Source organism: Schistocerca serialis, chromosome 4, assembly GCF_023864345.2.
Source record: "Schistocerca serialis cubense isolate TAMUIC-IGC-003099 chromosome 4, iqSchSeri2.2, whole genome shotgun sequence".
Lineage (NCBI taxonomy): Eukaryota > Metazoa > Arthropoda > Insecta > Orthoptera > Acrididae > Schistocerca > Schistocerca serialis.
Window position 1 is genome coordinate 914149682 of NC_064641.1, and position 24867 is coordinate 914174548.

Consider the following 24867-nt stretch of genomic DNA (forward strand, 5'->3'; position numbering starts at 1 on the left):
GGGCTGCTTTCACAAGCACCTTCAACAGTTTTACTCCTTCTGTTGCCTGGGGTAGCCTGCGCCGGCTGTCTGGCACTAAGGTCCACTCACCAGTTTCTGGCTTGACGGTCGCGAATGACGTCCTTGTGGCCCCTGAGGATGTCTCCAATGCCTTCGGCCGCTTTTTCGTAGAGGTTTCGAGCTCCGATCATTACCACCCTGCCTTCCTCCCCCGAAAACAGGCAGAGGAGGCTAGGCCACCTAACTTCCGCTCCTCGAATCGTGAAAGTTATAATGCCCCATTCACCATGCGGGAACTTGAAAATGCACTTGCCCGGTCACGGTCCTCCGCTCCAGGGCCTGATTCTATTCATATTCAGATGCTGAAGAACCTTTCTCCTGCGGGTGAAGGTTTCCTTCTTCGTACTTATAATCGCATCTGGATTGAGGGACATGTTCCCGCATGCTGGCGCGAGTCTGTTGTTGTACCGATTCCTAAGCCGGGGAAGGACAAGCACTTGCCTTCCAGTTATCGACCCATCTCGCTTACCAGCTGTGTCTGTAAGGTGATGGAGCAAATGGTTAACTCTCGTTTGGTTTGGCTGCTCGAATCTCGACGCCTACTTACCAACGTACAATGTGGATTTCGTAGGCGCCGCTCTGCTGTTGACCATCTGGTTACCTTGTCGACCTTCATTATGAATAACTTCTTGCGGAAGCGCCCGACCGCGGCTGTGTTCTTTGATTTGGAGAAGGCTTACGACACCTGTTGGAGAGCGGGCATTCTCCGCACCATGCATACATGGGGCCTTCGCGGTCGCCTCCCTCTTTTTATTCGTTCCTTTTTAATGGATCGACAGTTCAGGGTACGTGTGGGTTCTGTCCTGTCAGACACCTTTCGCCAGGAGAATGGGGTGCCACAGGGCTCAGTTTTGAGCGTCGCTCTCTTCGCCATAGCGATCAATCCAATAATGGATTGCCTCCCAGCTGATGTATCAGGCTCCCTTTTCGTGGACGATTTTACCATCTATTGCAGCGCGCAGCGTACATGTTTCCCGGAGCGCTGTCTTCAGCGTTATCTTGACCGTCTTTACTCCTGGAGTGTCGCCAATGGCTTCCGTTTTTCTGCCGAGAAGACGGTCTGTATTAACTTCTGGCGCTACAAAGAGTTTCTCCCACCGTCCTTACGACTCGATTCCGTTTCTCTCCCATTCGTGGAGACAACAAAATTTTTAGGTCTTACATTTGACAGGAAACTTAGCTGCTCTCCACATGTGTCATATTTGGCTGCCCGTTGTACCCGTTCTCTATATGTCCTCCGTGTTCTCAGTGGTATGTCGTGGGGAGCGGATCGAACCGTCCTACTTCGCCTATATCGGTCGATCGTGCGCTCCAAGCTGGATTATGGGAGCTTCGTATACTCCTCTGCACGGCCGTCCATCTTACGCCGCCTCAACTCCATACAACATCGGGGTTTACGTCTTGCGATCGGAGCGTTTTATACTAGTCCCGTCGAGAGTCTTCATGCTGAAGCCAGTGAATTGCCACTCACCTACCGGCGCGATATACTGCTTTGTCGGTATGCCTGTCGGCTACTGTCAATGCCCGACCACCCGTCTTATCGTTCCTTTTTTGACGACTGTCTCGACCGTCAATACTGGTTGTATGTCTCTGCCCTGCTACTCCCTGGAGTTCGCTTTCGTCGCCTCCTTCAACACCTTGATTTTTCACTCCCTGCAACCTTTAGAGTGGGCGAGAGCCACACGCCACCTTGGCTCCAGGCTCAGGTTCGCGTTCACCTTGACCTCAGCTCGCTCCCAAAGGAGGTTACCCCAGCTTCGGTATACCGCTCGCGGTTCGTCGAACTTCGTTAGAAGTTCATTAATACGATCTTCATTTATACAGATGGCTCTAAGACCGATGACGGGGTCGGGTGTTCTTTTATTGTCGGGGCACAAAGTTTCAAATACCGGCTCCATTGCCATTGTTCGGTCTTCACAGCTGAGCTCTTTGCCCTCTACCAGGCTGTTCTTTACATCTGCCGCCACCGACATTCTGCTTATGTCATCTGCTCCGATTCCCTGAGCGCCATCCAGAGCCTCAGTGATCCGTATCCGGTTCACCCTTTCGTGCACCGGATCCAACGCTCTCTTCAGCAGCTGGTGGACGACGGTTCTCCGGTTACCTTTATGTGGGTTCCTGGCCATGTCGGTATCCCAGGGAACGAAGCTGCAGATGCCGCGGCCAAGGCTGCTGTCCTCCAGCCTCGGACAGCTTCTTGTTGTGTCCCTTCATCAGATTGTAGCAGGGTCATTTGTCGGCGCATTTTATCGCTGTGGCATGCCGATTGGGCTGCACTTACGGACAACAAGCTTCGGGCCTTGAAACCTCTTCCCGCGGCTTGGACGTCCTCCTCACGCCCTTCTCGGCGGGAGGAGGTCGTTTAGGCCCGGTTACGAATTGGACACTGCCGGTTCAGCCATCGCCATCTGCTGACGGCTGCGCCGGCGCCGTTCTGGACATGTGGGCAATTGCTGACGGTCCGCCACATTTTAACGTCCTGTCCGGATTTTACTACACTGCGTCTTGATCTTGGCCTGCCATGTACTCTAGATGCCATTTTAGCGGATGACCCAGGAGCAGCTGCTGGCGTTCTTCGTTTTATCAACTTTACAAACCTGTCTAAGGACATTTGATTATGCCTGTCAATCTGTCTTTTATCGGGTTTTCCCTTTTAGTTGCTGTTTTAAACTTGTGCCTCGCGGTGCATTCCTAACGTAGTCTGGGCGCTAATGACCATTGAAGTTGTGCACCCTAAAACCACAAAAAAAAAAGAAAATACGGCATCATATTTATCTCTGGATTGATTTCCCATTAAGTACTTGTTTCGACTCGGTTAGTGTAATAATCATAAATACATAAATTTCCGATTCCACTGCTCGAAAAGTGATTTGCTCATAGACTGAAATATAACAGTCACATACTGGAAGGACGACACCAACTGTCTAATTCTTCGAACGTGCAGATCTGGAATGACAAGGAACTGCTGTAACTATTCGCCTTGAAGATGTATGCTCCAAAACAAGTGTCCCAGCTCTACAAAGTGTATGTTACTTGTAGTATTATGTTTTCGGCTAATGATTTTTAATTATCACTTTCAAACTGATTTATTTTGTATAATATTGATTTGATTGTTTCCCACAACATGGACGCAAATTTTCAGATATCTTATTCATTACATATAAATGCCTTGAAAAATCAAAATTTATTGAATCATGTTATAAAATAGACCAGTAGTTTTCGGTGAAATTTTGAATATCGAAACTAACAATATTTCTTTCTTCCACATGCATATTTGATGTATTTCTATAACAAAGCTGACACTTCATTGACAATTTTTTATTATTTCACTAGGGTGGGGGGGGGGGGGGTGATCTCGACAAAACCTACAGGCAGGTTTCAATACTCTTTCCACCTAGTTCCAAAAAATAAGTTTCTAAGTCTGACAGAAATTTCCTTCCCTCAATACCTTTTTATAGGTCTGAACAATATGCGCTAACGAACTTACAAAACAAGTAAGTTTACTACTTCTATTAGAAAAATTACACCACATGCTGTATCTGGGAGGTGCAACTTTTCTACCACGTTATTATGGCAGCCTACCATGATACAGCACAAATAAAGTGAAAATAATAAATATAATTACAGTAATATAGGAAACAACATTAGACACTATTTAATTTTACAAATATTCGTATACGATAAGTAAAGAACAAGAAGTTAGCAACAGCTTATTTCTATGGAACGACTTTTGAAATGCATAGAAAACTCCAGTTGGCTATAGAAAACCCAGTTGGCTATATCATAACAAATTCAAAATCACCATTACAGTAAATAATTTTTCGTACTTCCCAGTTTATGCTTGTGAGTTAGTATCACAATGAGACATACACACAGACTTGCACTACAAAGTAATACTCATACACTGTTATTACCTTCCTACGAATTATAAAGAAATAAATTCTCAACTATCTGACTCCGAGTTTTAAAATTCTCTAATGTCCCCAACAACTGTTCTGCAATGCTTCTATGCGCAGCAGACAACTCACCTCGTCCTCCCGCTGCAACAGCGTGATGAGGAATATGCCAAAATATTTCAAACGCAATACTGCGATCCATGCGGAGTGCAATGCATGAACTAACCGCAGCAACTAATGCCACATTTTTATATACATAGAAACTGATCGCTCAGGAGGGGTCTAGTCAACTACCCTTACACAGTGTAAGGGTAGTTGCGCCTAGAACCGCTCGGTCACACCGGCCGGCTGTTTATTAGTCCCCTGCCTGTCAAATAATAACCAAGTTATATCTGAAGAACCTATAATGTATAGCGAAAGTGTTACTATATGGTCCCAATACTTTGGCACTTGGTGCGTGGCTGCTGGAAGTGGGTATGTCGCTCACCTGGACTAGTCTTCTAGGGTAGGCGAGATACAGACGAAACATACTGATATCAGTTCTCTGCGTTCCTGTGAAAGCAGAACCTATACACATAGATTAAGGTCCTTTAAACTAATTAGCATAATACAAACTAAAACAACAAAATACTTTACAGTGTGACTTAAATCTTTAGCCATTGTCAGTTAAAGTGGGCGCTTAACACTATAAGACAACCTACCGAGATATCCGCTCGCAGCATACTAACCGAGAAGCGCTAAGTTACAGTGATCACAAAACATTTGTGATGGAAAAGCGCCGGTGCATTTTATTGCTCAGAGTGACTGGGTATATGTTAAGGCAAACAAATGAAATAGTACCGTAACTTGCAGCGATGAAGTTAACGCATGTGCGAGCACGCTTTAGAGGATAATGTCATTGCCACACAAAAGAATTTATTTGGAAGTTTTTTTTTTTTTTTTTTTTTTTTTTTTTTTTTTTGTACAATAGAAGTTGCTCGGTGTCTAAAACCAGAACAGAAAGCGCACAGAAATGTCAGGGGAAAACGGCTGGTGGTGTGAAAACGCGCCTGGCGCATGACGTGCCACGTAACAAATCTCTCCACAGACAAAAGAAAGTCGAGAACTGAAGCCGACAGTGCGGCAGACGCGGAGACAAAAGAATGCCGCACAATCGACTCCCTGACGCAAGGGGCGGCGCGCACAAAGGACGTGTCTTAAATGAGAAGAAAGGGAGAAAACACTACGGCGGCCGGGCAGAGATCCTGTTAGTTCGCACGGCTGTGCTGATGCTGGGCAGGCTGAAAACATTGCAGTGAATAGGGAGCTGCGCTGACAGAGATACGAACTGTACATTTCCACTAGGTATAGCGTCACATCATGGGGAAGAGGCACTAATAAATTTAGCTCTTTCGGAAATAACGTCCTTAAGTAGACATACGCATGCGTCGATATACACGGCGATTCAGATTCCCTACCGATGTCGTTTCAGGCAACCTGCAATGTTCATTCTGGCCTTCAAAAAAATCACGCGCGAGATTTTCATATTCTCTTGTTCGCTACGCGTATAGTATTAGTCTTACAGAAATAATGAACAAGGTCCCCTTTTTGTAGGAAATATAACGTAGTCAAAGTTTGTCTTGGGATACGTTTCCGCTGCCGACCGGTGTGGCCGAGCTGCTCTAGGCGTTTCAGTCTGGAACCGTGCGACCGCTCCGGTCACAGGTTCGAATCCTGCCTCGGGCATGGATGTGTGTGATGTCCTTAGGTTAGTTAGGTTTAAGTAGTTCTAAGTTATAGGGGACTGATGACCTCAGATGTTAAGTCCCATAGTGCTCAGAGCCATTTGAACCATTTTTGAACGTTTCCACTAGACGCGACGGTTCGTCCATTCAAGTGACTAGAGTCGGCAATGGCCCAGCTGTAGCTTATTCAAGAAAATGTGAGCCTCAGACGCGACTCCACCCCACACTCATACTTTACCAATCAGGATTTATGGTATATTATTAGGGCACTTCCACCTACGACTGTACAAAGAATTCCATCTATGCGAACTATTCCTCGTAGTCGACCTATTTTGATTGGGCTAACTACCAGCAAAAACAGGTATTTTGTTGGTAATATTATTTTAAATGAGCCAGCGAGAGCAATGAACGAAAAACGACTTTGCAAACGTTAGGGCTAAAACTAATTACGTCGATAATTCGATCCAGACCTAACTCTTGTCACCATAGTAATTTCGTAGTTGGAAGGCTTGACGAATACAGCGATGTAATTGTTTATTTTGTGCAGCTGTAATTAACAAAATTGCTATCTACAATTTACACAAACGTCCATTTTACAATTTATAAGTACTCGATTAGGCCGGTGACGTAGTAAGGCCAGTCAGTGGAGACCAAATGATGTGGAATGTGGGAAATAATTCCAGCAGTCACAAATTTTTGTACAATAGTAGGAGGGAGTGCCATGAATGATATACTGCAAGGTGCGGCAAATAGAAGTGGAGAAAAGAGTTCCAGCATACAACGAAACACCGCAGAGGAAAGGAAATACAGTACTAATCTGACGACAGCAGATCATCTCTTGGCAATTTTGGGACCTGGTCAAAAGTTGCTGGAGGCGGATCGAAGCTGGACTGCTGAAATTGCCGCAGTATCAACTGAAACTTTCTGCTGCAGTTCTTGAAGACTATGAGGGTTGTTGCGATGCACTTTAGACTTGAAGGCTCCACACACAAAGTAATGGCACATTGACAGATCAGGTGACCTGGGTGGCAGCGACCAGAATGCCTCTGCTAATAACTATGTCAGCCATGAAGATTCTGGAAATGTGCTACAAAGTTCGGAAAGCTGTATGTTCAGTTGCTCCATCCAGTTGGAAGTAATTGTAGGTCTATTCCTCCTCCGAAAATGCTACCGCAAATTCACGATCATTCGTATCCACTCTCCCGGACCACTTTTATTTGCCGTAGCCAACAGAAATCCTGACCAATGGGGGGGGAGGGGGGGAGAGGTTGAGTGTAAGAGCTGGGGTACGTTTGAAGGTAACTTTTGTACGTTCTTCTTGAATAACTAGAAAATTTTTGCCTCTAGTGAAAACATAACCCAGTATAAAATTTAACTACATTAAATTTCCTACAAAAAGGTCCCGTTAATTTTTTCGGTTGATGTTTGCGCGTAGAGAGGGAAAGAATTTGAAAATCTCGAGCTTGGTTTTGAAGCGGTGGTCCATCTAAAGTTTTGGATGAGATTATCTCGAAAACTATTAATCAGGTAAAAATAGTGCGTAAGACAAGTTCGTAAGTTCAAAGGGGGACATTAAATGATACTACACGTGACTTACAGTCCCCGGGACGGGGGGCAGCTTTTAAATCTTAAATGGGAACCCCCATTTTTTGTTGCAGATTCGGATGGTCCATAAAAAGTAATCAAGTTTTGTCTGAAAAAATTTTTAAACCATTGACAGATGGAGCTGAAATGGAGAAAAATTAAAATTGGGGAAGAACTCCCATTTATATAGAATGATCCGAGAAGGACGCATTAAATCGATACAAAATGTGGACCAATTCTTTCATTACGACAAATTAAGCTATTTCTTTTACAAAATGTATCCTACCCGCCACAGTTTTTGATGGGGGCAGGCGGAATGGTATTAAAATCTCCTTAGGGAACTCTTCACAATTGCATTACTAACCTGATTGTGGCGCTACCGTGTCTAAACTGTGAACTATGACTTAGTATAAGGGTCGGTGCTATGCGATCAGACGTCACTTCACTTTCAGGTTGTGAACCGTAAACATCAACTGACGAAAGTAAATTATTCTTTAGCGAAACATGGCTCACTATGCTCCTACAGAGATTGTTGATATGATGTTAATTTTAGGTGAATGCCATAACAAATAGCTGCAGCTGGACAATTGTACGCGAATCGTTTCCCAAACAGATGACATCCAAGCGAAAACATTATTCGAAATTGCACTCAACGAGCTCGAAATTGATACATGTACCGTCCACCTCGTCAACGTGAATACAATGAAAATGACGCTCGTACACTTACCGTTCTCGACTGTGTTCAACTGGATCCCGAAATGTTTAGTTGTGCGATTCAGAGACAAACTGGAATATCGAAATAAACTGTTTTGAAGATTTTGAAGTCACATTAATATCATGGATATCATATCACACTGACACAGGCATTAACGCCGAAAGATATGCAAATACGCGTTATTTCAGCCAATGGGCCTTGGAAATGATAAGAGGTGACAATGATTTTTTTTTTAGATACGTTGTGTTCACCGATGAAGCCACATTCAAAAACAATGGCGAATTAAAATCGCCATGATTGTCATTATTGGTCTCCTGTCAATCCACACTGGCACAGACACGTTGACAATCAACACAAATGATCGTTAAGTGTCTGGTGTGGAATTTTAAACGGTTACTTGATAGGACGGCATTTTTTTGACCTTAATGTTACTGGGGAATCTTATTTACAACTTCTCTGCGATGATTTGTTGGAGCTAATGGAAGATGTTGACTTAGAAACTAGGCAACGAATGTGGTTCCGACAGGGCGGAGCAGCTCCCCATTATGCTAAAAATGTGTGGAATTTTTTATTTTCGGTACCATGGTCAGTGGATAGGACGCGGCGGAGCAATTCAGTGGCCTCCACGTTCGCCAGACCTAACATCTCCTGATTTTTTCGTGTGGGGTTATTTAAAAAATGGTTCAAATGGCTCTGAGCACTATGGGACTTAACATCTGTGGTCATCAGTCCCCTAGAACTTAGAACTACTTAAACCTAACTAACCTAAGGACATCACACACATCCATGCCCGAGGCAGGATTCGAACCTGCGACCGTAGCAGTCCCGCGGTTCCGGACTGAGCGCCTGAACCGCTAGACCACCGCGGCCGGCATGGGGTTATTTAAAAAAAATATTGTTTATGACAGACAGCCCACTACCCAAAACGATATGGAGCAAAGCATCCGAAGAGCGTGTGCAGCCATACCATGGGATGTGCTGCTCAAAACTATGGACATGTTTTGCAGACGATTGACTTTATGCATTGAAGCAAATGGGGACTATTTTGAATAATTTCTTCATGACTAATTTCATTAATTAGAATACTCAAACCTAACTGACCTAAGGACATCACACACATCCATGCCCGAGGCAGGACTCGAACCTGCGACCGTAGCGGTCACGCGGTTCCAGACTGAAGCGCCTAGAACCACACGGCCACAATGGCCGGCTCTTTCTCTGGGATCCACACGTATTATTCGACGTGATGCACTCGTTACTTTACTGGTTGGCTTATGTGTCAGCCTGGCTAAATGCAACTTACTTGCGTAGGTAACCGTAAATGCTGCGTGAAGAGAGTGGCGTCATGTCTGCCAAACATTCACACCCAGCAGACTAATCACAACCAACAGATCCACCTAGATGGGACACTGTGGTTTAGAGCGGAACACGAAGATTGAGCAACCAGTAACTTCACGCCACCACCTCTCCTCCAGTTTCCGGCCAAAAACTGGCGCCGAAACGTTCCTGAATTCTCTAGAATCCAATCCTGAGCAACTGCGACGTATTTTATAAATTATACAAAAGATAGTATTGTTACCGCTAGAAACTGGAACTTATACGAATTAAATTCGCGTTTATGGCGTTCACTCTTTTGAAACAAGCTTTAGAGAATGCGCCAAAACGACCACTTACGTGATATCCCGCAACTCAGCAGAACTCCCAGTTCCCCTTACTTCCCCTTCCCCCTACCCCCGTCAACCCCTCTATCACTACGCCACCGTCATGGCCTAATACCAGCATATGTCCTGCCCCAGCTGGAGGAACACTGTGTAGCGGTCCCCTTACGTTCATTACTTTGTTCTCCAATAAAATATTAATTAAAAAGACAAAGACCTAGAACTCCTGAAGATAGACGTTCACTGTGGATATTGCATCACAGACACAGTCTCTTTGATTGTTCAGAGACGTCACCAAACCCGCCCAAAGATTTTAACAACCATGCATGAGCAGCGTCTATTAGACGGAGGGGGACATACGGCCGATCAGTTCCAGTCATTCCACCAGGAAGGAAGTATACGGCTCGTGTTGTCTGTAGTTCAACCATGCCTAGACGGTCAATACCGCGGTTCGATCGCGTCCTCATTGTTACTTTGTGCCCGAAAGGGCTCTCAACAAGGGAAGTGTCCAGGCGTCTCGGAGTGAACCAAAGAGATGTTGTTCGGACATGGAGGAGACAGGAGCTGTCGATGACATGCCTCGCTAAGGCCGCCCAAGGGCTACTACTGCAGTGCATGACCGCTACCTACGGATTACGGCTCGGAGGAACACTGACAGCAAAGCCACCATATTGAATAATGTTTTTCCTGCAGCCACAGGACGTCGTGTTACGACTCAAACTGTGCGCAATATGTTGCATGGTGCGCAACTTCACTCCCGACGTCCACGGCCAGGTCCATCTTTGTAACCACGACACCATGCAGCGCGGTACAGATGCGCCCAACAACATGCTGCATGGGCCGCTCAGGAGTGGCTTCACGTTCTCTTCACCGATGAGTGTCGCATATGCCTTCACCCAGACAATTGTCGGAGACGTGTCTGGAGGTAACTCGGTCAGGCTGAACGCCTTAGACACATTGTCCAGCGAGTGCAGCAAGGTGGAGGTTCCCTGATGTTTTGGGGTGGCAATATGTGGGGCCGAAGTACGCCGCTGGTGGTCATGGAAGGCGCTGTAACGGCTGAACGATGCGTAATTGTTATCCTCCTACCCATGGTGCAACCATATCGGCAGCATATTGGCGAGGCATTCGTCATCATGGACGACAATTCGCACCCCCATCGCGCACATCTTGTGAATTACTTCCTTCAGGCTAACGACATCGCTCGACTAGAGTGGCCACCATGTTCTCCAGACATGAACCCTATCGAACATGCTTGGGATGGATTGGAAAGGGCTGTTTATGGACGACGTGATCCTCCAGCCACTCTGAGGGATCAACGCCGAATCGCCGTTGAGGAGTGGGACAATCTAGACCAACAGTACCATTATAAACTTGTGGATAGTGTGCCACGACGAATGCAGACATGCATCAGCGCAAGAGGATCTGCTAGTGGGTATTAGAGGCACCGGTGTGCACAGCAATCTGGACACCAGCTCTGAAGGTCTAGCTGTATGGTTGTGAAACATGCAATATGTGGTTTTCATGAGCAGTAAAAAGGTCGGAAATGATTTTTATGTTGCTCTCTATTCCAATTTTCTGTACTGGTTCATGAACTCTCGGAACTGAGGTGACGCAAAACTTTTTTTGATGTGTGTGTTTTGGAACTGATGCTGAGTGATGGTAGAATGGCGACAAATGAGGAAAAATCTTTTCATTTTCCCGTAAGAACATCCGAGTCGCCACCCAGGTTCATATTGCCGAGACTGCAGTGCCAAGAGAACTGTTGTGGATGTAGCGGAAGGACGAAACACTGGACTAAGAGGCATGAGATTCACAAGTCGCCGATTTCCTGCAAAACAAGAAAATTAAGATATTGTGCTAGTGACTTTGTACTGTAGTCGTTCTAGATTGGCGTGATTATATTTGCGCCAGGATAGGGCTATTGCGTTTATTATTAATATTTTCTTAGAGACTGTCAGGAAGTTGTAACTACGAGGCACACTGCCGATAACAGAGGATGAGCAAAATAGCAGCGGACAGCAAAATACAATGTAAGACAAAAAAAAAATACCACGCACCACGAAATTATCCGAACGGGACGGAAATCAATAAATGTATGTACATGTGCAGACGATCAAATCATTCAAGTTTCAGAAAAAATGGATGATTTATTCAAGAGGGGGACTTCACAAATTGAGCAAGTCAATAACGTGCTGGTCCAACTCTGGCCTTATGCAACCAGATATTCGACTTGGCATTGACTGATAGAGTTGTTCGATGTCCTCCTGAGGAGTATCGTGGCAGTCTGTCAAGTTGGGCGTCTCCAGACGTGTCTTCGCTTGTCATCGTGGCTCACTTCGGAACGGGACTCGTCACTGAAGACATTTCTACTCCAGCGTATGAGATTTCAGGCCGAAGATGTGTCTGAAAACGTCCCGGATAGCAGTAGGATACCAGCCTGACTGTCACCCGAAGTACGGGCCGACGACCAGGACTGATGGTGTGGGGTGCCGTTTATTTTCGTAGCAGGACCCCTTTGATTGTCATCCCTGACAAAAATGGTTCAAATGGCTCTGAGCACTATGGGACTCAACTGCTGAGGTCATTAGTCCCCTAGAACTTAGAACTAGTTAAACCTAACTAACCTAAGGACATCACAAACATCCATGCCCGAGGCAGGATTCGAACCTGCGACCGTAGCGGTCATGCGGTTCCAGACTGCAGCGCCTTTAACCGCATGGCCACTTCGGCCGGCCCATCCCTGAAGCCCTTACAGCGTAGCGTTAGGTTGACGATATTGTACGCCCACTTTTGTTGCCTTTCATTGCAAGCCATTCTGGACTGACTTGGCCAGCATCCAGGTCCCTCCGGATCTGAGAACAGAGCCCTCGAACTGTCTCGTGATTTTGACGATCTAACGTTCTAGTTGGACAGAATGTGCGGTCTGGCACGACATCCTTCAGAAGGACCTCCAACAACTCTGTCAGTCAACTTCAACCTAAGTATCTGAAGGGCCAGAGTTGGACAAACGCGTTGCTGATTTGCTCAATTTGTCAAGCACCTCCTCTTGAATAAATCATCCAGTTTTTCTGAAGCTGGAATGATTTGTTGCTCTGCACATGTACATCACATCCACCGTCCGTCCCATTCGGATAATTCCTTTGTGGTAGGTCGTTATCTCTTTTTCCCCTTAGTGTACTTCACAGGATGGTTTTATTTATATGCATCCTGTATTATTTCAAGAATATATATTCTCTTTTATTCTCGCGATTCCGGCGTTTCATTTACAAAGTGGACCGGCGTGAGATTACTTATTTTCAATCAGATTAACGCAGCGTCCAAATGCGGCATTAAGCCTGAGACAATTAGGTACTGTCTGTGTTATATTTGGTATTCTTTGCTTTTAAAGCGGTTTGCGGAACTGTATAACGCTATTGAATGCTGTCATATGCGAATACTGGAGCGCAAATTGCTATACCGGTAACTTAAATTCTCCAAGCGATTCGTGTGTTAGGCCTCCTTGTAACTGTTATTCACTCCATTAAAATTTATTACCCAAGTTTAACGTTCGGGATCCGAGACTTTTGAACAAAATTTAATTAAACTGAACCTAATTTAATTTTTAAGAAAGGAGGCTGACACAACGGCTATAAAAATACCCTTTACGTCTTCGCATGTGTGCGTTACCGACATCGGCAATGGAGAGATACTCTCTCCATAGATTTATGCGATAGGGCGGTCCTACATACGTAAAATCCCTAAGTGGGTCTAAGGTTTCTATCCTGTCACTTGTTCACCAGTCTGATGTGGCAGTAGAAGACAGCAAAAGTGAATTGCAAGTTTTAAATTTCGGGTTTAAGAAATCGTTCACGCAGGAACATATCGTCGTTTGACCATGACACAGACTCCCGTATGGAGGACATAGTAATAAGCATCACTGGTGTACAGAAACATCTGAAGGAATTGAAAGCAAATAAGTCACCATGTCCTGATTTTATCCCACTTCGGTTTTACTTAGGGTACTCAACACTACACTGTACCCGTGGTCTAGGGCTAGCGTCTTTGATTCATAATCAAAACGTCTTCGGTCCCGGGTTCGATCCCCGCCACAGCCTAAATTTTGATAAATAATCAGCATTGGCGGCAGAAGACTTCCGGCATAAGAAGTCAGCCTCATTCTGCCAACGGCCTTGTCAAAGAGGGCGGAGGAGCGGATAGAGGTTCAGGGCACTCTCTTGTCCTAGGGGTGGCAAATTGCCCCTAAAGGCGGAAGAATCAGCAATGATCAACGACATGAGGATGCAGAAGGCAATGGAAACCACTGCATTAAAGACACGTAACGTGTATCCACAGGACATGTAGCCTGTAATTGAAGAAGTGTCATGATGATCTCTCCATTGGCCAAAGATTCCGGAATAGTCCCCCATTCGGATCTCCGGGAGGGGACTGCAAAGGGGGAGGTTACCATGAGAAAAAGATTGAATAATCAATGAAAGGATAACGTTCTACGAGTCGGGGCGTGGAATGTCAGAAACTTGAACGTGGTAGGTAAACTAGAAAATCTGAAAAGGGAAATACAAAGGCTCAATCTAGATAGTGAAGTAAAGTGGAAGGAAGACAAGGATTTCTGGTCAGATGAGTATCGGGTAATATCAACAGCAGCAGAAAATGGTATAACAGGTGTAGGATTCGTTATGAATAGGAAGGTGGGGCAGAGGGTGTGTTACTGTGAACAGTTCAGTGACCGGGTTGTTCTAATCGGAATCGACAGCAGACCAACACCGACAACGATAGTTCAGGTATACATACCGACGTCGCAAGCTGAAGATGAACAGATAGAGAAAGTGTATGAGGATATTGAAAGGGTAATGCAGTATGTAAAGGGGGACGAAAATCTAATAGTCATGGGCGACTGGAATGCAGTTGTAAGGGAAGGAGTAGAAGAAATGGTTAGAGGAGAATATGGGCTTGGGACAAGGAATGAAAGAGGAGAAAGACTAATTGAGTTCTGTAACAAGTTTCAGCTAGTAATAGCGAATACCCTGTTCAAGAATCACAAGAGGAGGAGGTATACTTGGAAAAGGCCGGGAGATACGGGAAGATTTCAATTAGATTATATCATGGTCAGACAGAGATTCCGAAATCAGATACTGTATTGTAAGGCGTACCCAGGAGCAGATATAGACTCAGATCACAATATAGTGGTGATGAAGAGTAGGCTGAAGTTCAAGACATTAGTCAGGAAGAATCAATACGCAAAGAAGTGGGATACGGAAGTACTAAGGAATGACGAGATACATTTGAAGTTCTCTAACGCTATAGATACAGCAATAAGGAATAGCGCAGTAGGCAGTACAGTTGAAGAGGAATGGACATTTCTAAAAAGGGCCATCAGAGAAGTTGGGAAGGAAAACATAGGTACAAAGAAGGTAGCTGCAAAGAAACCATGGGTAACAGAAGAAATACTTCAGTTGATTGATGAAAGGAGGAAGTACAAACATGTTCCGGGAAAATCAGGAATACAGAAATACAAGTCGCTGAGGAATGAAATAAATAGGAAATGCAGGGAAGCTAAGACGAAATGGCTGCAGGAAAAATATGAAGACATCGAAAAAGATATGATTGTCGGAAGGACAGACTCAGCATACAGGAAAGTCAAAACAACCTTTGGTGACATTAAAAGCAACGGTGGTTACATTAAGAGTGCAACAGGAATTCCACTGTTAAATGTAGAGGAGAGAGCAGATAGGTGGAAAGAATACATTGAAAGCCTCTATGAGGGTGAAGATTTGTCTGATGTGATAGAAGAAGAAACAGGAGTCGATTTAGAAGAGATAGGGGATCCAGTATTAGAATCGGAATTTAAAAGAGCTTTGGAGGACTTACGGTCAAATAAGGCAGAAGGGATAGATAACATTCCATCAGAATTTCTAAAATCATTGGGGGGAAGTGGCATCAAAACGACTATTCGCGTTGGTGTGTAGAATATATGAGTCTAGCGATATACCATCTGACTTTCGGAAAAGCATCATCCACACAATTCCGAAGACGGCAAGAGCTGACAAGTGCGAGAATTATCGCACAATCGATTCGCTGATGACATTGCTATCCTGAGTGAAAGTGAAGAAGAATTAAATGATCTGCTGAACGGAATGAACAGTCTAATTACACAGTATGGTTTGAGAGTAAATCGGAGAAAGACGAAGCTAATGAGAAGTAGTAGAAATGAGAACAGCGAGAAACTTAACATCAGGATTGATGGTCACGAAGTCAATGAAGTTAAGGAATTCTGCTACCTAGGCAGTAAAATAACCAATGACGGTCGGAGCAAGGAAGACATCAAAAGCAGACTCGCTATGGCAAAAAAGGCATTTCTGGCCAAGAGAAGTCTACTAATATCAAATACCGGCCTTAATTTGAGGAAGAAATTTCTGAGGATGTACGTCTGGAGTACAGCATTGTATGGTAGTGAAACATGGACTGTGGGAAAATCGGAACAGAAGAGAATCGAAGCATTTGAGACGTGGTGCTATAGACGAATGTTGAAAATTAGGTGGACTGATAAGGTAAGGAATGAAGAGGTTCTACGCAAAATCGGAGAGGAAAGGAATATGTGAAAAACACTGATATGGGACAGAATGATAGGACATCTGCTAAGACATGAGGGAATGACTTCCATGGTACTAGAGAGAGCTGTAGAGGGCAAAAACTGCAGAGGAAGACAGAGATTGGAATACGTCAAGCAAATAATTGAGGACGTAGGTTGCAAGTGCTACTCTGAGATGAAGAGGTTAGCACAGGAAAGGAATTTGTGGCGGGCCGCATCAAACCAGTCAGTAGACTGATGACCAAAAAAAAAACTCTGCATCACTGGCGCCTTACATAGCTTGAATTAATCGCGAATCCCTCACCCACCACAAAGTACCAAGCGACCCAATAATAATGCATGTGGCTCCTGTACATAACAATGGTAAAAGAACGGACTCACAAAATAATGGACCAACACCTTTAACATCGGTTTGCTGCAGAATCTTTGAATATATTCTCAGTTCGAGTATAAAAAGTTTCAATGAGACGAGAAAGCTTCTGTGCACAAATCAGCACGGTTTTAGAAAGCATCGCTCGTGCGGAACGCAGCTTTCCCGTTTCTCGCATGGTATACTGCGAACCATGGATGAAGGATAACAGGCGGCTCCCATGTTCCTAGGGTTCCGGAAAGCATTAGACACGGTGCCACAACACCGAATGTTAACGAAGGTACAAACATGTGGTATAGATTCCGAGATATGAGTCCCTCGGATGCTTATTCAGCAACAGAACCCATTATGTTGTGCTCGACAGCGAGTCTGTTGTCTGGAGTGCGCCATGGAAGTGAGGTAGGACCGCTGTTATTTTCTGTATACGTAAATGACCTGGCGGACAGGGTAAGGAGCAGTCTGCTGCTGTTTCCTGACGATCCTACAGTGTAAGAGAGAGAGTCGTCGTTGAGTGACTGAAGGAGGATGCAGGATGACTTAGATAAAATGGCAGCTAGCTGTAAATGAAAAAAAAAGTTAGTTAATGCAGACGAGAAGAAGTAATAAAGCCATAATGTTCGAATACAGCATTAGTAGTGTGCTTGTTTACAGAATGACGTAGAATAAATATCTGAGAGTAAAGTTCGAAAGCGCTATGAAGTGGAACGAGCATGTCAGGGTTGCAATAGGGAAGTCGAATGGTCGACTTCGGTTTATTGGAAGAATTTTCGGAAACTGTGCTTCATCTGTAAAGGAGTCGTCACACAGGACTCATTTTTGAGTACTGGACGAGGATGTGGGATCTGCACCAGGTCGCATTAAAGGAAGACATGGAAGCAATTCAGATGCGGGTTGCTAGATTTGTCAGCGGTATGTTCGAATAACACGCAAGTATTACGGAGATGCTTCGGGAACTCAAATGGGAATCACTGGAGGGGAGGCGACGTTCTTTTCATGGAGCAAAATTGCGAAAATTTAGAGAAGCGGCATTTCAGGATGACTGCAGATCACTTCAACTGCCGCCAACGTACATGTCGCATAAGAACCACGAAGGTAAGAGTAGAGAGATTAGGACTTGTATGGGGGCATATAGTGGAACAGAAAAGAATATGACTAGTAGTGGTACAGGATACCCTTAGCCATGCACCATATGGTGGTTTGCGGAGTATACACAGGGTGGTCCAAAGATCGTGACCGAGCCAAATATCTCACGAAATAAGCGTCAAACTAAAGACCTACAAAGAACGAAACTTGTCTAGCTTGAAGGGGAAACCAGATGGCGCTATCGTTGGCCCGCTAGATGGCGCTGCCATAGGTCAAACGGATATCAACTGTTTTTTTTTAAATAGGAACCCCCATTTTTATTACATATTCGTGTAGTACGTAAAGAAATATGAATGTTTTAGTTGGACCACTTTTTTCGCTTTGTGATAGATGGCGCTGTAATAGTCACAAACATATGGCTGACGATTTCAGACGAACAGTTGGTAATAGGTAGGTTTTTTAAAATTAAAATACAGAACGTAGGTACGTTTGAACATTTTATTTCGGTCGTTCCAATGTGATACATGTCCCTTTGTGAACTTATCATTTCTGAGAACGCATGCTGTTACAGCGTGATTACCTGTAAAAACCACATTAATCCAATAAATACTCAAAATGATGGCGTCAGCCTCAATGCATTTGGCAATAAGTGTAACGACACTCCTCTCAACAATGAGTAGTTGGCCTTCCGTAATGCTCAGGAGTTGTCGGTGGATCACGATAGCAACTATCCTTCAACTTTCCCCACAGAAAAACATCCGGAGACGTCAGATCCGGTGAACGTGCGGGCCATGGTATGGTGCTTCGACGACCAATCCATCTGTCATGAAATATGCTATTCAATACCGCTCCAACCGCACGTGAGCTATGTGCCGGACATCCATCATGTTGGAAGTACATCGTCAATCGGTCATGCAGTGAAACATCTTCAAGTAACATCGGTAGAACATTACGTAGGAAATCAGCATACATTGCACCGTTTGGATTGCCATCGATAAAATGGGAGCCAATTATCCTTACTCCCATAATGCCGCACGATACATTAACCCGCCAAGGTCACTGAGTTCCACTTGCCGCAGCCATCGTGGATTTTCCGTTGCCCAATAGTGCATATTATGCCGGTTTACGTTACCGCTGTTGGTGAATGACGCTTCGTCGCTAAATAGGATGGGTGCAAAATATCTGTCGTTGTCGCTTAATTTCTCCTGTGCCCAGTGGTAGAACTGTACACGACGATCAAAAGTGGTAGCCATGCAGTTTCTTGTGCATAGAAATACGGTACGGGTGCAATCGATGTTGATGTAGCACTCTCAACACCGACGTTTTTGAGATTCCCGATTCTCACGTAATTTGACTGCTACTGATGTGCAGATTAGCCGCTACAGCAGCTAAAACACCTACCTGGGCATCATCATTTGTTGCAGGTCGTGGCTGACGTTTCACATGTGGCTGAACACTTCCTGTTTCCTTAAATAACGTAACTATCCAGCGCCACTTGGATGATGTCGTCCAGGATACCGAGCAGCATACATAGCACACGCCCGTTGGGTATTTTGATCACAATAGCCATACATCAATACGATATCGACCTTTTCCGCAACTAGTAAAGGGTCCATTTTAACACGGGTATTGTATCACTTAGCAAATACCGTCCGCACTGGCGGTATGTTAGGTGATACCACGTTTGTGACTATTACAGCGCCATCTATCACAAAGCGAGAAAAGTGGTCCTACTAAAGCATTGATATTTCCTTACGTGCTACACGAATATGTAAAAGTGGGGGTTCCTATTTTAAAAAAACTCAGTTGGTATCCGTTTGACCTATGGCAGCGCCATCTAACGGGCGAACCATAGCGCCATGTGGTTTCCCCCTTCAGGCTAGACGAGTTTCGTTCTTTGATGCTTATTTCGTGAGATATTTGGCCCGGTCACTATCAATGGACCACCCTGTATATAGCTGTAGGTGTAGACAAGCCGGTGAACCCTCGGATATGCTTCTGGCGTGGCCTGTACCCTCTTTTGCAATCCAGTGGCCTTCTCATACGACCTCGTGAGGCGCGACAAGCGTGAGGGCTGTGGCCAGTGCTCAGTAGTCGGGTAGTCGGGCAGCGGCTACCGGGCCCACTGCGAGGACAGGGCGCCAGCTGGAGGATGGGGGCGGCGCCGGGCGTCGCGGGGGCCATCGATCGCGTCCGACGCTGACAGACTGCGCGGGACGGGCGGCCCTCATTAAGCGGCAGCCGCGGCCGCTGCGCCCCGCGTCGCCTCAGCTGTCGAGTGCTGCGGGCGGCGGGACGCGGCGCCGGGCCACCAACAGCTCTGCCACGGCCGCGGCTGCAGCTCCCAGACTCGTTCTAGCTGTTGTCGATCTAGTTGCTGTACTCGGCTGCTGATGGAAGTGTGCACCGCCCCCAGTCACGTCGCCATCCGTCAAAGAGCAGCAGCGCACTATTTAAAGAAAGGTAGACGCGGCACGGTATTTGAAATTATGTGAGAGGACACCCTGGAAAGGTGCCAAACAGACTGCTCGCGAAATGATACCTGGCAGAGAGAATGGAGTACGACAGAAACGGGGTGTCACAGTACGGCAAGAAAAAGGAATAAAAGTGAGATAGTGTTAATACTTTCATTCTTCTTTACCTCCTCTGCACTACTGCAGATGACGTGTCACTGAGCACGTTTGTACTGTGCATGCAGTACACGTGAGGTGCCTAGTTGTTTCCACTGTCCTGTGTGGAAAACACAAGTTCTTGTACACGTCACTAACCTGATGTCTCCATGATGATGACGTCCCCAGCGCAGAAAACAGCACGCAGGTCGTGGATTCTTTTTCTTGAGACTGAAATTAACTTCACAAGGAACTGCTGCTACGAATAAACTATAACTCGTTTGGTATGCCACTCGCGTTTATAGACACGAGAAACTATTCTTGATCACAACGTATTGAACATATCTTTCCACAGTCACTATATCTGGCTAAAATAACATGAAATACATCCTGCCACAGTCAAAATGTCTGTCTACTGGAACGGTCAGAACTGAAGAGCCGGACTGCCCGAGACACTTCGCGCGCCAAGCCAACAAGGCGTGACCCAAACGCTACCGAAGTGCATCGGCACTAATATCGTCAGTCTTTCGTTTTAGTAATACTTTGATTTTAATAATTTTGAAATGACTGATTGATAGCTGGCTGTTGAGAGATTTTTATTTAAAAAATGAAGTAATTTGGATGACAGGTTTAATTAATAATAGCAACTAAAATTTAACGTTTTGGCGCCCTACCGCCGAACACAGCAGCCAATCACAGAGCAAAGCATCATGCAGGCGGTCTTTCTCACAGGAATGGTACCGAATCTAACATCTGTCAGCGGTAGATCATCCCACATTGCGTCACCTCTATGCTTCTTGCATCTCCACAGCCCTGGGAATAGCTTCCTGGAGCCTAATATGATGGCTGAATAAGCCAGAAATACTACAACATTTACACCTTTTTCCCACCCATCAAGCAACGATTGAGGCTAAAACATACAGATCGACCATTAGCGCACACTAAGCCGTAAGGCGGGAATTCATTATTCGAGATTCCACATGCCTGCAAGAAGTACCGATAGAATTATTGTGATATTATCAACTACTTCGTCAGAAAATGTGTTACTGCGTATGAAATTTGTGTTTTAAATTACTCAGCAGTTTGTGCAAGATGCAGATTGATGCCTTAGATGGAAAAATAGCCCTGGAAGTTTTAACGGACCGATGTGGTATACCTAAGTTTCAATTTAAGAAATAGATAATCTTTTCGTATGAGCTGGTTCTCTGCGGCGACCTCTATACAAATGTACACGGTGAGCAAAATAAACCTCGCCCGGAAAGTAGTTCATGCATGGTAGGACAGGCAACCCAATCACGTCATCCGCACCTTGGGCAGGTGGAGTAAGTTGAGTTGCCTATCTTAAGGTGTATGAACTACTTTCCGAGAGGGGTTTATTTTACCCACTACATTTATAATCGGGAAACCTGATCTCTGTCTTAGCAACTACGAGTAGTCCTCCATAGACGAGCTGTTCTTGTGTACGACTGCCATACGAAGGCATGGATGTTGATTACCGTCCCCACTAAGACTTGGCCACTGATGCTGGGAATGGGAGGGAGGCACGGATGTCACAGAGGAGAATTCAGCAGCTATCTGGAGGAATGAGATTAGAGAGAAATTTAAATAACATTTGAGGACGTCATAGCTATTTGTGCTAACTGAGAACCATAAAGCCGCATGAGGGACGAAGTAAGATCGATGTCAGACGATGAATAGTACATACAAGGGGATCCTTAGTGAAAAAACGGCCGTTTCAGTGGTGACTGAGACCTCTGAAGAATAAATATTCTTCAAAATGTTTTACTTCTCGCTACAATCACTTGAATTTTAAAATGAATTCTCACTCACAAGCACATGTACCAAGTGGACATTGTATCGTCGACTGTGAGGAAACCAGAAACAAAATAAAATAAGATGCGTTTGAAATGTGGAATAACAGACCAGTTGTGGAAAGACTGACAACATAAGTGCTAAGGAGATTCTGCGCAGAACAGGCGAGGAATGGAGTATGTACAACAAAAAGAGGAGACCGGATGGTAAGGCATATGTTAACATATGAGGGAGTAAATTCCACAGAACGCCGCCATTTGGAGGAAACCAGAGATATAGACACTGGCACAGGAGAGGAATTCAAGGCGCTTCAGACCAGCGAGAAGAAAGAAGGTGAAGGTGATTCGAAGTTCCGAACTTATATTAAAATGAAATTAAACGCCTTATGCCATTTTTTTCCTGGAAAATACAAGGGGTAGAGTACAGCCGCCTAGTGCAAACGCTGTTCAAGGGTGTTTTTCTTCTGAGTTATTACATTTGAGTCGAAAAGCATTTGTTGTGGCGAGCAAGAAACAATGATTTTTCCCTGCTACCCTTTATTAATGGCGAAAGCAGATTTCGCAGTTCTTGTTGCAGTATCGAGTTTGTAAACCTGTTTTCGTAATTAGCGTTAAACTGCTCCTATTCAGCAGGACAAAATGTAACCAATATTAGTTCTCAAGTACAAGGAAATATTCATCGCTAATTTAAAGCTCTGTATCGACTTACTTCTTGCTGGTGCTACTCGGTACTACGAAAATTCGCACAATGTCTCTTTTCTTATACGAAATAAGGCAATGAATTCAATGTATATGCGCGGTACCTTAGTAAATACCACTGATAAACGTGCCAATATAATTATACATTCTTTATATTTTTGTCAGACCTACCCCACAAAATTTTGTCTGCAATTGTTCTATGACATTAGGAGAATGATTACGAAAGTACAAGAGAATAAAATATTTTTAAAATGTTGAAACATCCGCTGAGAAAAATTAATGACAGACAGTGCTGGTAAACCCTTTACGTTATCTGATATTCAAACAGCTGAGCAGAACTGAACGTACTCTGACATTTCTCTCTTTACTTATTCTGATCAACACTAAACTGACACACAATATTTTTAGCTCAACGCAGTCTGACTTTCAATAATCAAATGGTTCAAATGGCTCTGAGCACTATGGGACTTAACTGCTGTGGTCATCAGTCCCCTAGAACTTAGAACTACTTAAACCTAACTAACCTAAGGACGTCACATACATCCATGCCCGATGCAGGATTCGAACCTGCGACCGTAGCGGTCGCGTGGTTCCAGACTGTAGCGCCTAGAACCGCTCGGCCACTCCGGCCGGCTTTCAATAATCCCTACAAAAGAATGGCCCTGACTAACAATAACCTATACCTTTCATGAATCACTTACCTCACAAAATCTTCGTTACTCGGACTGCAATACATACAGCGAGCGCCAATACTGCCAGCTAAATAAAAAATTCTAACTACTGAAGGCACTAACTACTGATAGGCATAGTTAGCAAATGAAAGATTTTGACAGACAACAAACAATGTATTTACCTTAATAATGTTCAAAAGTCATCGTATATATAGCAGTTCATGATATCCAATATTTCAAATTTACTCTTTCTGATGGACACACGTCCAGATCGTCTGCTCTCAAAATTCTGCCATCTCTCTCCCCACATCCACCACCGCGGGCGGCTCACCTTCAACTGTGCAACGCTACGCACTGTTCACATCCAATTGCCCAACACTACAATAGCAAATATTCCAACAATGCACGGCCGTGCGGTTAAAGGCGCTGCAGTCTGGAACCGCAAGACCGCTACGGTTGCAGGTTCGAATCCTGCATCGGGCATGGATGTTTGTGATGTCCTTAGGTTAGTTAGGTTTAACTAGTTCTACGTTCTAGGGGACTAATGACCTCAGCAGTTGAGTCCCATAGTGCTCAGAGCCATTTGTCCAACAATGCAGACCAGCCACACACAGCAGAGCCAGTGATTTTCATACAGAGCGCTACGTGGCGTTGCCAGCATAAAAACCTAAACAGCCTACTTACAATGTGTTCGGATAAAACTAGGCTTACGATCATAAGTAGGTTGTAGGAAACAGTAACAACTTTATCTGTAATGGCAGCTACGTTGCTACAGTAATAATAGGCTCCTGGTAACGCTAATGGTTACTAAACGAAATATCGTAGGTTCGGTACTTGCCTAGTGCGAACAATTTTTTCTTTTTTGTACATTACATTGTGTGGTACAAAGTACAATTTATTATTGTGAGCATCATAAATATAAGTTTAACCATACTGTACAGTAAATCAGGTGAAATTTTTTTACCATTCATGATAACTTTGTAAGATATCATTCACTGTTTTTCTTTTTAAGTGCTAACAGTGGCACTTTTATCTCTAACATTTCTGTTTTATAATTAAATTACCATTAAACATTCCTATTAGCTCTTCTGACTTTTTTTGTTGTTCCAATGGTGTGGAAACTAAGTAACTGAAATATAAAAAGGAGACAAAGGCCAAAAATGAATAAAATTAAGTGAATGTGGTTAAGTCGAGTTCCTGCAACCTTTCCCATTGCGACCAATGTTGTTCTTCTTGTTGCATCTTCTGTACAGTTTTCCTCCCTTTTCGCCTCGAAACGAACGGCCAAAAGCACAGCACTAAGGCGTTATTCTACTTAAAACTTCGAAGATACACAGCACTTCCTATGCTTCACACGTAACGCTTGGGCCCACAGTGGCTGCTAATGTCACGTGACTT